Below are 14,981 nucleotides of genomic sequence, written 5' to 3'. Positions count from 1 at the left end.
AACAAGTATTGGCGAGGGTGTGGAGAAAAGGGGACTCTAGTACACTGCTGGTGGGAATGCAGACTGGTGCAGCCTCTATGGAAAACAATATGGTGTTACCTCAAAAAGTTAAAAATTGAACTTGCATTTGACCCAGTGATCCCACTTCTAGGAATATACCCTAAGAAGCCTGAAACACCAATCATAAAGAATATATGTACCCCCATGTTTGTAGCAGCACTATTTACAATAGCTAAGATCTGGAAACAGCCCAAGTGTACATCTGTAGATGAATGGATAAAAAAAGCTGTGGTACATATACACAATGGAGTACTATGCAGCAGTAAGAAAGAAAGATCTCTTACCCTTTGAGACTACATGGAGGGACCTGGAAAGTATCATCCTAAGTGAAACAAGCCAAACAGAGAAAGACAAGTATCATATGATCTCACTTATTTGTGGAATATAATGAACATAACAGTCTGAGGAATGGGGTAGTCCCAGAGACATGAAAGTGGGGTACAGACTGACTATCCCCAGAAGAGGGGAGGGCAGAGATCAACCATAGAACTTATATGCATGTGTGCAGCAACAACAGACATGGACAACAAAGCTGGGGAGAGGGCAGGGAGGGAGGGGGAGGAGGGAATCAGTGGGGGGGAAAGGAGCAACATCTGTAACAAAAATAAATAGATTAATTTAAAAAATATATATATATATGTATATATATATATATATATATATATATATATATATATATATATAGCCCTGGCCAGTTTGGCTCAGCGGTTAGAGCGTCAGCCTGCGGTCCGGAGAGACCCAGGTTCGGTTCCCGCTAAGAGCATGTACTTCGGTTGCAGGTTGTCCCCGGCCCTGGTTGGTCATGCGGGTGGCAGCCACTCGATGTGTCCCTTCACATAGATGTTTCTCACTCTCTCTCCCTTCCTCTCTCTCCCTCCCACTCTATCTGTACAAAAAATGGAAAAATATCCTCGGGTGAGGATAAAAAATATATAGATAGATAGATATATATAGATATATATAGATATAGATATAGATATATAGATATATATAAGTGTGTGTCTTTAAGAGACTTTTTAAAAGAGATTTATTGAGGTATAAATTACATGCCATAAATTTATCTTTTTTAAGTGTACAGCTCAATGATTTTTATTAAATATATAGTTGTACAACCATCACCACAGTCCAATTTTAAAACATGTCTTCAAACTAAAAAATATTTCTCATGCTGTTTAAAAAGACTTCCAAAAAAAAAATAGGAGTCAACTTTATGATAAATTTGCTAATACACAATCACCACACTTTCAGAGTTATAAAATTCTTAAAACCAGTTAGCTCAAACTTTCATCTCATGCTCAGATTCTTCTCCTTCTGGTGCCCCTATAATGTGGGTGTTGTTACATTTTATATTGTCCCAAAGTTCTCTTAAACTATCCTCCTGCTTTTTAATTTTATTTCTCATTGTTGCTCTGATTGGGTGATTTTTTCCTACCCTGTCTTCTAATTCACTGATTCTGTCCTCAGCTTCTAATCTACTGTTGATTCCTTCCAGGGTATCCTTTACTTCAGCTATATCATTCCTCATTTTCAATTGATTCTTATTGATGGTTTCTACCTCTTTTTTTTTATGCTTATGAAGTTCCCACTAAGTTCCTTATGGTTCTCATTAAGTTGCATGTAGTTCTCACTAAGTTGTTTGGGCATCCTTATAATCAGTACTTTGAACTCTATATCTGATAAGTTGCTTGCCTCCAATTCACTTAGTTCCTCCTTTTCTTTCATTTGGGGGTTGTTTCTTTGTCTCCCCATTTCAGCAGGTCCAGTCTTCCAGCACACTGGGTCAGGTGTACCTGGTCACAACAACAGGTCCATGCATCTGGCAGCATCAGGTCCTGGTGGGGTCTTGTCTTCTGGGGGCACCAGGTCAGGCACTCCTGGTTACAGCAGCAAGTCAGTGTGTCTGGTGACATCAGGTCATGGCTGTGGGGCCAGTTGTGCCATGTCAAGGCAGCAAGGCCAGGTGTCTGGGAGTGCCAGGTCAGGCACGCTGGGTTGCAATAGCAGATCCATGTATCCTTACACTCTGCATCAAGGCGGTGGGTGTTGAGCACTCCCATCAAGGTGGTGGCTGCAAAGCAGAAAAAGACAAATACCACATGATCTCACTTATATATGGAATATAATGAACATAACAGTCTGAGGAATACAGTAGACCCAGAAACATGAAGTAGGGCACAGACTGACATCCCTCAGAAGAGGGGGTGGGGGAGTGGGAGGGTGGGAAGAGATAAACCACAGAACTTATATGCATGTATGCATGACCAATGGACATGGACAACTAAGCCGGGGACGGGGCGGAGGTGGGGTGGGGTGGGGGGTGCCAATGGGGTAAAAAGATAAAATATCTGTAACAAAAAAATAAATTAAAAATTCATAAAAATAAAAAATAAAAAGGTGGTGGCTGCAGGCTACTGGTGTCAAGGCAGCACCCTGCATCAGGATGGTTGGTGCAGCATGCTCCACATCATGGTGGTGGGGGTGGACGCTCTGTGTCAAGGTTGTGGATACAGGCTGCCCATGTCAAGGCAGCAGGTTTCAGGCACTCCACATCAAAGCAGCATGTGCTGGGCACTCTGAGTCAAGGTGGCAAGCACAGCCTGCTCTGAATCAAGGCCACAGGACTGGTTGGTCATCCAAGGGCACCAGTTCAGGTACACCGGGTCATAGCATCAAGCCCATGGGACCAGGGAATAAGGTCATAACAACTGGGCTGCACTTACCTGCTTTGACCTCAGAGCCTGGGTCACAGACCCTCCCCACAGCCTCCTCCAGGAGAGAAACTTGTTGGTCCTCCAAAATGGCACACTCTCCAAGCTTAAGAGGGGAGAAGCACTTGGCGGAGCGGCACATGGTGGCCACCAGCAGCTCCTCCACCAGGAGTGCCCAAACTACCTACCCAGGATTCCCACACCAACAGGAAGCTGCCCATCCACACTCACACCCACACATGCTCTCTCACACACGTTAACCCATTCTTACTCTCACCCTCATTGTGGTCCTGCCAGCCACCGTGTTCATCAGGTTGTTTTTGTCTTGAGATGAGAACTTTTGAGATCTACTCTTTTTTTTTTTTTTTTTTTTTTTTCAGTTTAAATCATTAAACAGAGTTGCTGATACTACAATCTACTTCATGTCTATCTTTTTGTGTTTCTGAGGTTGAAATGTTTTTCTTTGATGAATTGAAGGGATTTAACAACATAACTCACCTTGAGCACATCAAGATCTACTACTTTAACTGGATCACATCTTTCATCTCAGAAGCTCCAAAAACTTGAGACATTCTGGGCAGGGTCAGAGAGAATACTTGTATAAATAAGATGTCGAAGGTGACATACAGAAAGTCCTCCTGACACCAGATATGCCTTTCTTTTCCCTTCCTTCATATGACTCAGTCCTGGCCATGAGTTGTGTAGGACTGATGGAATGGATGTTGTGCATAGAAGCATGAGAGCTCTGGCTCCCTGTGAGAGCATTCTCCATGTCTTCTGGTGGAAAGTTCATCCTAAGTGGGGGTGAAAGTAGGATTTTTTCAACTTCACCATCCTTAGAGAGAAGAGATCTCATCGTGTTGTTCTGGGCCCAGCCATCTGGCCCAGGGACAGTAACTCCATGGTTGGAGAGGCAAATTCAGCAGGGCAGGACCCTGGATGGAGCCCTGCAGATGATGCTCAGCCCACCACCTTGACACTAACTAATTAGCAATTAGTTGGACACAGTTTCCTGTTTGAAGAGGAGGCTCTTTCTGATCAAAAAGGTTTTGTGCCTCACCCTTTCAAGCAGAAGGTTTGCCATGGAGCTAAAATGACATTTTTTAAAAGAAACCTTCCATGATAGCCCCCCTCAGCTAGGTTCATATTTTAAGGTCCTCATAGCCCCCATACTCCTTCATTACATTCATCACATTTGAAATTATGTGATCAATATTTGTTTGTAAACAAAGACCACATTTGTATTATTCATTGCCATATCACCAATACCTAACATAGTTTCTGGCACACAGAGGGTGCTCAACAAATATCTGTTGAATTACTAAATGAATAGAAAACACTGGACACAGATAAGGCAGCTTTCAGAAACATCAACTACATGATTATTATAATACTGAAGTTTGTATAGTAATCACAACTTGGGCAAAGAAACAAGATGGTATTGATAAATTATTGATATATGATGATAATTCACTTTCATTCTATACCCATAGCAATTATTGTAAGTATTGAAGTACAGTAAGCCATCTTATCTGAAACTCTCTAAACTTAGTAAAATTCCTGAATTCTTCTGTTCTAGTGATCATGTTGACAAGAAATTATGGCCAAAAAATATTCATATTGTGACTTCTTTAGTTTCTGTAGCCTTTAGTGATAAAGTCTAACCAGCTTGGCTTCTTTTTAGTATCATTATAAATGTCTCATTGGATCAGTTAAGAGGCACACTGACCTGCTTTTGCAAAAACTCTACAAATAAAGCCATCTCACAACATATTTAAGAGTTTCACAAATGACAAGTTGATACAGATGGTACAAACTTGTAACATGAGCAATGACTTTGCCAAGCTATTTACTACAGTCATAAAATCTAGATCTCTTAACAATTTTGATCTCTTAGATCAAGTATTTTAGTGTTAAGGCATGTTTGGGCTCCTCAAATTGTCATAGAAACACAAAGCTTCTTTTAGAGCTTTGCTACTCAGAGAACAGAAGCAGCAGCAGTACTTGGTGCTATGGACTGAACATGTCCCCCAAAAATTATATGTTGAAGCCCTAACTCCCAAAGTGATGGTTTTGGAGTTGGGGCTTTTGGGAGGTAATTGGGTTTAAATGAGGTCATGAGGGTGGAAATATCTTGTAAGAAGAGGAAGAGAGACCAGAGCTCTTTCTCCTTCTGCCATGCAATGATACACTAAGAAAGCTGTCAGTCTGCAAGCCAGTAAGAGGATTTGCACCAGAACCTGACAATGCTGGCACCCTGATCCCAGAACTGTGAGAAAATATATTTCAGCTATTTAAGCCACCCAGTCTGTGGTATTATTTTATTTTATGGCAACCTGAGCTAAGACATAGTGGCGCTTGTTAGAAATGCTGAATCTCAGACCCTACCCAAGACCTGTTAAATCAGAATTTGCATTTTTATAAGATCTTCAAGTGATTTTCATACTTGTTATATGGCAAAACTAAAGTTTGGGAAACTCTACTTTGGGAACTTACTTCAAGATAGAATAAAAACTACATGGACACTCAATCCCAGGATGCAGTTTCCCTAGCGTCAAATTCCTCAATACACTCACAGCCAGAAGTACTGCATTACTGACCAGTCCTTAAAAACAAAACCTTCAGGTTCAGCTTTCCATGCTTCCTTTTTAATTCAATTTCAGCTTTGAGGCTAATGGTACCATGTTAAAATATAAGTAAACAGGCAGAACACAAGCATTCATTTGACAACAGGTGACAGGATTTTTTCAGCTTTATGGAAGTATAATTGACAAACAAAATGTTATATATTTAAAGTATACAACATAAAGACTTGATATATGTATACTTTGTGACATGATTACCACAATCAGGTTAACAGATCCATCAGCTCACATAGTTATCTTAGTGTGAGAATGCTTAAGGTCTACTCTCTTAGCAAAGTTTAAGTAGAAAGCAGTGTTATTAACCAGTCACCATGCTGTACATCAGAACCCCAGAGCTTGTTCATCTCATAATGGAAAGCTTATACCCTTCAACAACAGTTCTTTATTATAAAAAGTATCCCCATCAACCTCACCCTAAAATCAAACATTCATATATTGGAAAGAACAAACTTGAAGAGGATTCCAAAAATGGCGGTGGAGTGAATGGAAGCTACACAGACCGTTTCCCAGGACCAAACTGGAATTACAACTAAAATAAAGACAAATTGAAGCGAAAAAGAAACAGAAAAGCAGCTTGCGAGGATCGTGTAATCAGAGACAGTGACTACATCCTGGTAGGATAGTGGAGGCACGAGATGGGGGCTGGGAGTCCACAGACAGCAGTGGCCTTAGCTGTGAGCAGCACCCTTGGGTTAAACTCCCAAGCAGCTCCACAGCTCAGAGCCAGGACAGATGCTAAAATAGCCACAGCCACTCACCTTGGGCTCTGGCAGAGGGAGGATGGACTGGACTGAAACTGGGGGGGGGGGGACACTTTATTTTGCAGGGGGCTCACAGCTGTTGCTGAATTGCAGCCAAGCAGAATGGTGGCCATTTTACTTCTTTCCGGGGCACTGGGGAAAGGCAGGGCTCCTCCCTCGGACATTCACCCCCAAAGTTTTCTACTTAAACTTTGCTAAGAGAGTAGACCTTAAGCATTCTCACTATACTCACACTAAGGTGGGCCATTGAAATGCAAATTGAGGCTCACTAACAACCAGCATCTGCCCCACCCTCAGGAAATCCCCTTACACTGAGCACCTGAGGGAGTTTTTCATTCAAGTGAGAACGCAAGGCTCTTCAAGTAACCACTACTGTTGCCTCCAGGCAAAAAGCTAGAGGATAACTGTACCATTCCTGGGCTAGCAACTCTAACCAGGAAAGTAAGACTTGGCAGTGGTGTTTAATGTGGGTCCTCCCTCACTGATCCAAACCCAGAAGAGGATGTCACAAACAGCAGAAAACCAATATCCACAGGGAAAATTTGGCAGGCTCCAAAGCCCACTGTGAAGCCAAAATGGTGAAAAACAGAAACAAAAGCCAAATGAAAGAACAAGAGACCTCTACCAAAGATGAGATAAATGTGGAGCAGTTAAGCAACTTAACAGAGCTAGAATTCAGAGCCATGATCTTGAGGAAACTCAACAGGATGAGTAAGGACATAGAGATGTTAAAAATCAACCAATTGGAAATTAAAAACTACGAAGAAGAAATCAAGAATGACATAGCAGAAATAAAGAACACATTGGAAGGTCTAAACAGCACAGTAGAGGAGGCTGAGGACTGGATCAGTGAATTAGAAGACAGGGTAGAAAAAAATCAACCAATCAAAAATCCAAAAGGAAAAAAAACAATTAAAAAAACAGGAAGACAGCTTAAGAGAACTGTGGGACAACTGGAAATGTAATAATATTCATACCATAGGAGTCCCCAAAGAAGAAGAAAATGAGCAAGGGTTAGAGAATATCTTTGAAGAAATAGTGACAGAAAACTTCCTTAATTTGGTGAAAGAAGAAGGAATTCAAGTTCAAGAAGCACAGAGAACCCCAAGTAAGAAGAACCCAAACAGGCCCACACCAAGACATATAGTAATCAAAATGCCAAAAATTAAAGACAAAGAGAGAATCCTAAAAGCAGCAAGAGAGAAGCAACAGGTTACCTACAAAGAAAACCCCATAAGGCTCTCAGCTGACTTGTCACCAGAAACACTACAGACCAGAAGAGAATAGCATGAAGTAATCAAGGTCATGAAAAACAAGGATCTGAATCCAAGACTACTCTACCAAGCAAGGCTGTCATTCAAAATAGAAGGTCAAATAAAGAGCTTCCCATAAGGGAATACATTAGCACCAAACCAGCACTGCAAGAAATGTTAAAAGGACTGCTGTAATTAGTAGAAGAAATAAGAAGAAAAATATGATCATAGTAAACAAAAATGGCAATAAATAGGTACATATCAATAATCACTTTAAATGTAAATGGACTGAATATTCCAATAAAAAGACACAGAGTCGCTGATTGGATAAGAAAGCATGATCCATCTATATGTTGTTTACAAGAGACCCACCTCACAACAAAAGACTCACGTAGGTTGAAAGTGAAGAGATGGAAAAAAATCTTCCAAGAAAACACTGTGGTAGTAATACCCATATCTGATAAAATAGATTTCAAAATGAAGGCCATAACTAGAGACAAAGAAGGCCACTACATAATATTGAAGGGATCTATCCAACAGAAAGATGTAACCTTTGTAAACATATAAGCACCCAATATAAGAGCACCGAAATATATTTAAAATCTTCTGGAGGACTTCAAAGGAGAAATCGACAGCAATACAATAATAGCAAAGGACTTCAACACCCCGCTGACACCACTGGATAGATCCTCTAGACTAAAAATTAGCAAGGAAACAGTAACTCTAAATGAAGCACTAGACCAAATGGATTTAATAAATATCTATAGAGAATTACACCCCAAAACTACAGAATTCAGATAATCTCAAGTGCACATGGGACATTTTCAAAGATAGACCACATGTTAGGGCACAAACTAAATCTCTACAAGTTCAAGAAGATTGAAATCATATCAAGCATCTTCTCAGATCACAATGGCATGAAACTAGAAATAAATTGCAACAAAAACATGCAAAGACATGTGAAAACATGGAGGCTAAATAGCATGTTAATAAACAATGAATGGGTTACCGAGGAGATCAAGGACGATATTAAAAACTTCTTGGAAACCAATGAAAATGAACACACAACAACACAAAATCTATGGGATGCAGCAAAAGCAGTTCTGACAGGGAAGTCCATAGCACTACAGGCCTACCTCAAAAAACAAGAAAAATTTCTAATTGACTGTCTAACCTCACAACTTAAAGAACTAGAAAGTAAACAAAAAGAAAACTCCACAGCAAGTAGAAGGAAGGAAATAATAGAGAGCAGAGCAAAAATAAATGAAATAGAGTCCAAAAAAACAATTCAAAGATTCAATGAAACAAAGAACTGGTTCTTCAAAAAGATAAACAAGATTGATGGACCCTTGGCTAGACTCACCAAGAAACAAAGAGAGAGAACCCAAATACACAAAATCAGAAATGAAAGAGGAGAATAAACAACTGACACCACAGAAATACAAAAGATCGTTAACAACTACTATGAACAATTATATGGCAATAAATTCGACAATCTAAACAAAATGGACAAATTTCTAGAAACACATATTCTCTCAAAACTGGACCAGGAAGAGATAGAAAACTTGAACAGACCAATAACAACTAAGGAAATTAAAGAGGTAATCAAGAGACTCTCCTAGAAAACAAAAGCCCAGGTCCGGATGGCTTCACGGGGGAGTTTTACCAAACATTCAAAAAAGAACTGAAACCCATTCTCCTCGAACTATTTCAAAAAATTCAAGAAGGAAGACTTCCAAACACGTTTTATGGGGCCAGCATAATTCAAATTCCAAAACCAGAAAAAGACACTACAAAGAAAGGAAACTACAGGCCAATATCCCTGATAAACATGGACACCAAAATCCTGAACAAAATACTAGCAAATAAGATCCAGCAATACATCAAAAAAATTATTCACCATGACCAAGTGGGATTAATCCCAGGGATGTAAGGCTGGTACAATATTCGCAAAACAATAAATGTGATACACCACATAAAATAATGAAAAATAAAAACCACGTGATCATATCAATAAATGCTGAAAAAGCATTTGATAAAATCCAGAATCCATTTCTGACAAAAACACTAAGCAATGTGGGAATAGAGAGATCATATCTCGACATAATAAAGGCCATATATGAAAGACCTGCAGCCAACATCATACTCAATGGGCAGAAACTAAAAACATTTCCCTTAAGAACAGGAACAAGACAGGGATGCCCAATTTCGCCACTGTTATTTAACATAGTACTGGACGTCTTAGCCACAGCAATCAGACATGAAAAAGTAAAATAAAAGGGATCCAAATTGGAAAGGAGGAAGTGAAACTGTCATTATTCGCAGATGACATGATATTATACAGAGAAAACTCTAAAGACTCCATCAAAAATCTACTAGACTTAATAAATGAATTTGGCAAAGTAGCAGGATACAAAATTAACATCAAGAAATCGACGACAGACTTCCGGTCAAGATGGTGGCATAGGTAAACGCGGTATCGCGTCCTCCCACAACCACATCAAAGGTACAAGTAAACTACAGAACAACCATCATTCAAAACCGCCTGAAGTCAAGCTGAATGGAAGTCCTACAACTACGAAATTAAAGCAGCAGCCACATCCAGACTGGTAGGAGGGGCAGCGATGCGAGGGGCAGGGGCTGTGGTGGCGGCGGTGGCGGCGGTGGCGTTGCGACGGGCTGGTCCCACACCCAAGTGTGGCGGATAAAAATCAGGAGGCTCCTGCAGTTGGGAAGGGCCTTCCTGAGGACTGAGGGGTCCCTGTCCCACACCAGGTGCCTGCTCAGGGTTCCAGTGCCAGGAAGAGAATCCCCATAACTTCTGGCTGGAAAAACCAGCGGGAACTGAGGCTCAGGGAAACTGAAGCGGCTGGAGCCCCAAACAGCTCCCTAAAGGGCCCACGCAGGGACTTGTCAGACTCACTCCCTCTAAGCTTGGAGGGAGGCAGCTCGAGGGGCACCAGATACACACAGGGAAGAACTGAGCTGTTTGGCACTGGAGCGAGGGCTGGAGAGGGGGCTTTCTTGGGAACAAACGTGCTGTAAGAGGCCTTTGTTCCTTTGGTGAGCCCTTCCCGGGGGCGGCAGACAGTTGCCATATCTGGGACTCCAGCAACCTAGCTCACACTGGTAGTCGCGCCCTGCTGACTCCCTGAGGCCCCGCCCCTGCCCACCCAACTTTCAAGCCCACCCAACTTTCAAGCCCACCCAACTTTCAAGCCCACCCAAGCTGTTGCCACTTGCTTAACCATAGGATTGGCCGGTCTTGGATCCTGCTTCAGGTTTTTCCTAAATTCTTTCAAACGAGCAGCATCTGGACTCAACGAGCCCCATACCTATCATTAAGTAATACACTGAAACAAACACAGGGAGGCAGCCAAAATGAGGAGACAAAGAAACAGGTCCCAAATGAAAGAACAGAACAAAACCCCAATAAAAGAACTAAGCGAAAGGGAGATAAGCAACCTAACAGATACTGAGTTCAAAATACTGCTTATAAGGATGCTCGATGAACTTAGTGAGAACCTCAGCAACCTAACAGATACTGAGTTCAAAATACTGCTTATAAGGATGCTCGATGAACTTAGTGAGAACCTCAGTGAACTTACTGAGAACCTCAGTGAACTTAGGGAGGGCCTCAAGAACATAAAAAAGGACCAGTTAGAAATCATGGATACACAGTTAGAATTGAAGGAGGCATTAACTGAAATAAAGAATAATTTACACAGCTTCAATAATAGAGTACGTAAATCCAAGGAGCAAACCATCGATTTGGAATATAAGGAAGCAAAAAATCCCCAATCAGAACAGCAAAAAGAAAAAAGAATAAAAAAAAATGAGGATAGTGTAAGGAGCCTCTGGGGCAACTTCAAGCGTGCCAACATTCGCATCTTGGGGGTGCCGGAAGGAGAAGAGAGAGAACAAGAAATCGAAAACCTGTTTGAAACAATAATGGCAGAAAACTTTCCTAACTTGGTGAAGGAAACAGACATAAAAGTCCAGGAAGCACAGAGAGTCCCAAACAAGATGAACCCCAAGAGGCCCACACCAAGACACATCATCATCAAAATGCAAAAGGTTCAAGACAAAGAGAGAATCTTAAAAGCAGCAAGAGAAAGGCAGCTAGTTACCTACAAGGGAGTTCCCATTAGGCTGTCAGCTGATTTCTCAAAAGAAACTTTGCAGGCCAGAAGGGAGTGGCAAGAAATATTCAGTGATGAAAACCAAGAACCTACAACCAACATTACTCTATCCTGCAAAGCTGTCATTTAGAATCGATGGCCATATAAAAACTTTCCCAGACAAGAAAAAGTTAGAGGAGTTCATCACTACCAAACCGTTATTATATAAAATGATGAAGGGTCTTTTTGAAGAAAAAGATAAAATGTATGAACAAACAAAATGGCAATGAATACATATCTATCAACAATGGAATCTACAAACAAAATGAACAGGTAGAACAGAAACATTCTCATAGATACAGAGAATATTTTGTTGGTTGCCAGTTCGGAGGGGGGTTGGGGAAATGGGTGAAGAAGGTGAAGGGAAATCATTGCTAGATTGACAAACCTCAAAGGGAAAGGGGTTGGGGGGGTGGGAAGAAATAAACCAAAGAACTTATATGCATAACCAATGGACACAGACCATAACGTGGGAAAAGGTGGGAGAGGGGTGGGAGTGGGGAGGAGGGGATCAATGGGGGAAAAATGTGGAACGTCTGTAATACATTTTACATCCAACAATAAAGATTAAAAAAAAAAAAATACCAATGACATATTTCACAGAACTAGAACAAATAGTTCAAAAGTTGATATGGAACCAAAAAAGACCTCGAATAGCCACAGCAATCTTGAAAAAGAAGGACAGAATAGGTGGGATCACAATACCAGATATCAGGTTATACTACAAAGCGACTGTAATCAAAACAGCCTGATACTGGCACAAGAACAGGCATATAGACCAGTGGAACAGAGCAGAGAACCCAGAAATGGACTCAAGACACTATGCACAATTAATATTTGACAAAGGTGGCAAGAGCATATAATGGAGTAAAGACAACCTCTTTAATAAATGGTGTTCGAAAAATTGGACAGCTACATGCAAAAAAAAAAAAAAAAAAAATGAAACTAGACCATCAGCTTACACCGTACACAAAAATAAACTCAAAATGAATAAATGACTTAAATGTGACCCATAAATTCATAAAAATCCTAGAAGAAAATGGAGGCAACAAAATTTTGGACATCATACACAGCAGAATCTTCACTTACCTAAGGAAACAGAAAAAAAGAAAGAAATGAACACACGGGACTACATCAAACTCAAAAGCTTCTGCACAGCAAAAGAAACAAGCACTGAAATGGAAAGGCAACTCACTGTATGAAAGAACATCATTGCCAACGATACTTCTGATAAGGGGTTAATCTCCAAAATACAGAGTACTCATACAACTCAACAAAAGGAAGACAAAGAACCCAATTAAAAAATGGGCAGAGGAACTAAATAGACACCTTTCCAAACAGGACATACAAATGGCCAAGAGACATATGAAGAAATGCTCAGCATCACTAATCATCAGAGAGATGCAAATTAAAACAATGAGATATCACTTCACACCTCTCAGAATGGCTGCCATCAACAAATCATCAAACAACAAGTATTGGCGAGGGTGTGGATAAAAGGGGACTCTAGTACGCTGCTGGTGGGAATGCAGACTGGTGCAGCCACTATGGAAAACACTGTGGTGTTACCTCAAAAAATTAAAAATTGAACTTCCATTTGACCCTATGATCCCACTTCTAGAAATATACCCTAAGAAGCAAGCCTGAAACACCAATCAGAAAGAATATACGTACCCCCACGTTCATAGCAGCACTATTTACAGTGGGAAACAGCCCAAGTGTCCATCAGTAGACGAATTGATAAAAAAGCTGTGATACATATACACAATGAAGTACTATGCAGCTGTAAGAAAGAAAGATCTCTTATCCTTTGAGACGACATGGAGGAACCTGGAAAGTATTATCCTAAGTGAAACAAGCCAAGCAGAAAAAGACAAATACTACATGATCTCACTTATTTGTGTAATATAATGAACATAACAGTCTGAAAAATAGGGTAGACCCAGAAACATGGAAGTAGGGTACAGGCTGACAACCCTCAGAAGAGGGGGTGGTAGGGGGAGGGAAGAGATAAACCACAGGACTTATGTGCATGTATGCATAACCAATGGACATGGACAACAAAGCCGGGGACGGCGTGGGGGCGATGGGGAGGAAGGTGTCAATGGGGTAAAAAATGAGAAACATCTGTAACAAAAATAAATTTTTTTTTTAAATGAGAGAAAAAAAAAAAAAGAACAAACTTGAAAAGGAACTTGAAAGGAATGAAAATTGCAACTAAGTTAAACCACAGTAAAATCTACTCATGCACATTTCCAGCTGTCAGTGTTGATGGACCACCAGGCCCTTCACTTCCTCTTCACCTGGTTTTATCAGATTTTCAAGCTCCCCAGTAATACATTTTAAGAGATGCAGGGAAAAATAGCATACACTTTCACTTTTTTTCTGAATCACAGAAAACTATGCTATTACTTTTATTACTAGACCTATATCTAGAACTAAGTAAGGTTATGTTTGGTTTTCGTTTAGTTTTGTTTTTTAGTTGACTTTTTTTCTTTTCAGGTTTATTGAGTTACAATTAACATACAGCATTGTATAAATTTAAGGTGTACAGCATAATGAATTGATCTACACATATTGTGAAATGTTGCCACTATAGGTTCAGTTAATATAAATAATTTCACATACATACAACAAAAAAGAGAGAGAAAATTATTTTTCCTGTGATAAGAATTTTCTGGATCAACTCTCTTAGTAACTTTCAAATATCCCATACAACAGTGTTAACTATAGTCATCAGGTTGTGCATTATATCCCCAATACTTATCTAACTAGAAGTGTGTACCTTTTATTTCATTTTTATTAATTAATTTATTTTTGTTACAGATGTTTCTCCTTTTTCCCACAGACACCCTCCTCTCTATCTCCCCCCAACCTCCCCAAGCATTGTTGTCTATGTCCATTGCTTATGCATATATGCATATAAGTTCTTTGATTTATATCATCCCTCCACCACCACCACCACCCAACCACCCCTCTCCTTTGAGGTTTGTAAGTCTAAACCATACTCCTTTCAATGTCTCTGGGTCTAATTTGTTCATCATCTTCTTTGTTCATTATATTCCACAAATAAGTGAAATCATGTGGTATTTGTCTTTCTCTCATTGGCTTATTTTGGTTAGCATAATACTCTCCAGATCCCTCCATGTCATCTCAAAGGATATGAGATCTTTCTTTCTTATAGCTTCATAGTGTTTCATTATGTATATGTACCACAGCTTTTTTACCCACTCATCTGCTGATGGATACTTGGGCTGTTTCCAGATCTTAGCTATTGTAAATAGTGCTGCTATGAACATAGGGGTACATATATTCTTTCTGATTGGTGTTTCAGGTATCTTAGGCTACATTCCTAGAAGTGGGATTGCTGGGT

This window comes from Molossus molossus, unplaced genomic scaffold (assembly GCF_014108415.1).
Source record: "Molossus molossus isolate mMolMol1 unplaced genomic scaffold, mMolMol1.p scaffold_m16_p_20, whole genome shotgun sequence".
In the NCBI taxonomy this organism is placed as follows: Eukaryota; Metazoa; Chordata; class Mammalia; order Chiroptera; family Molossidae; genus Molossus; species Molossus molossus.
This window is presented reverse-complemented; position numbering follows the sequence as displayed.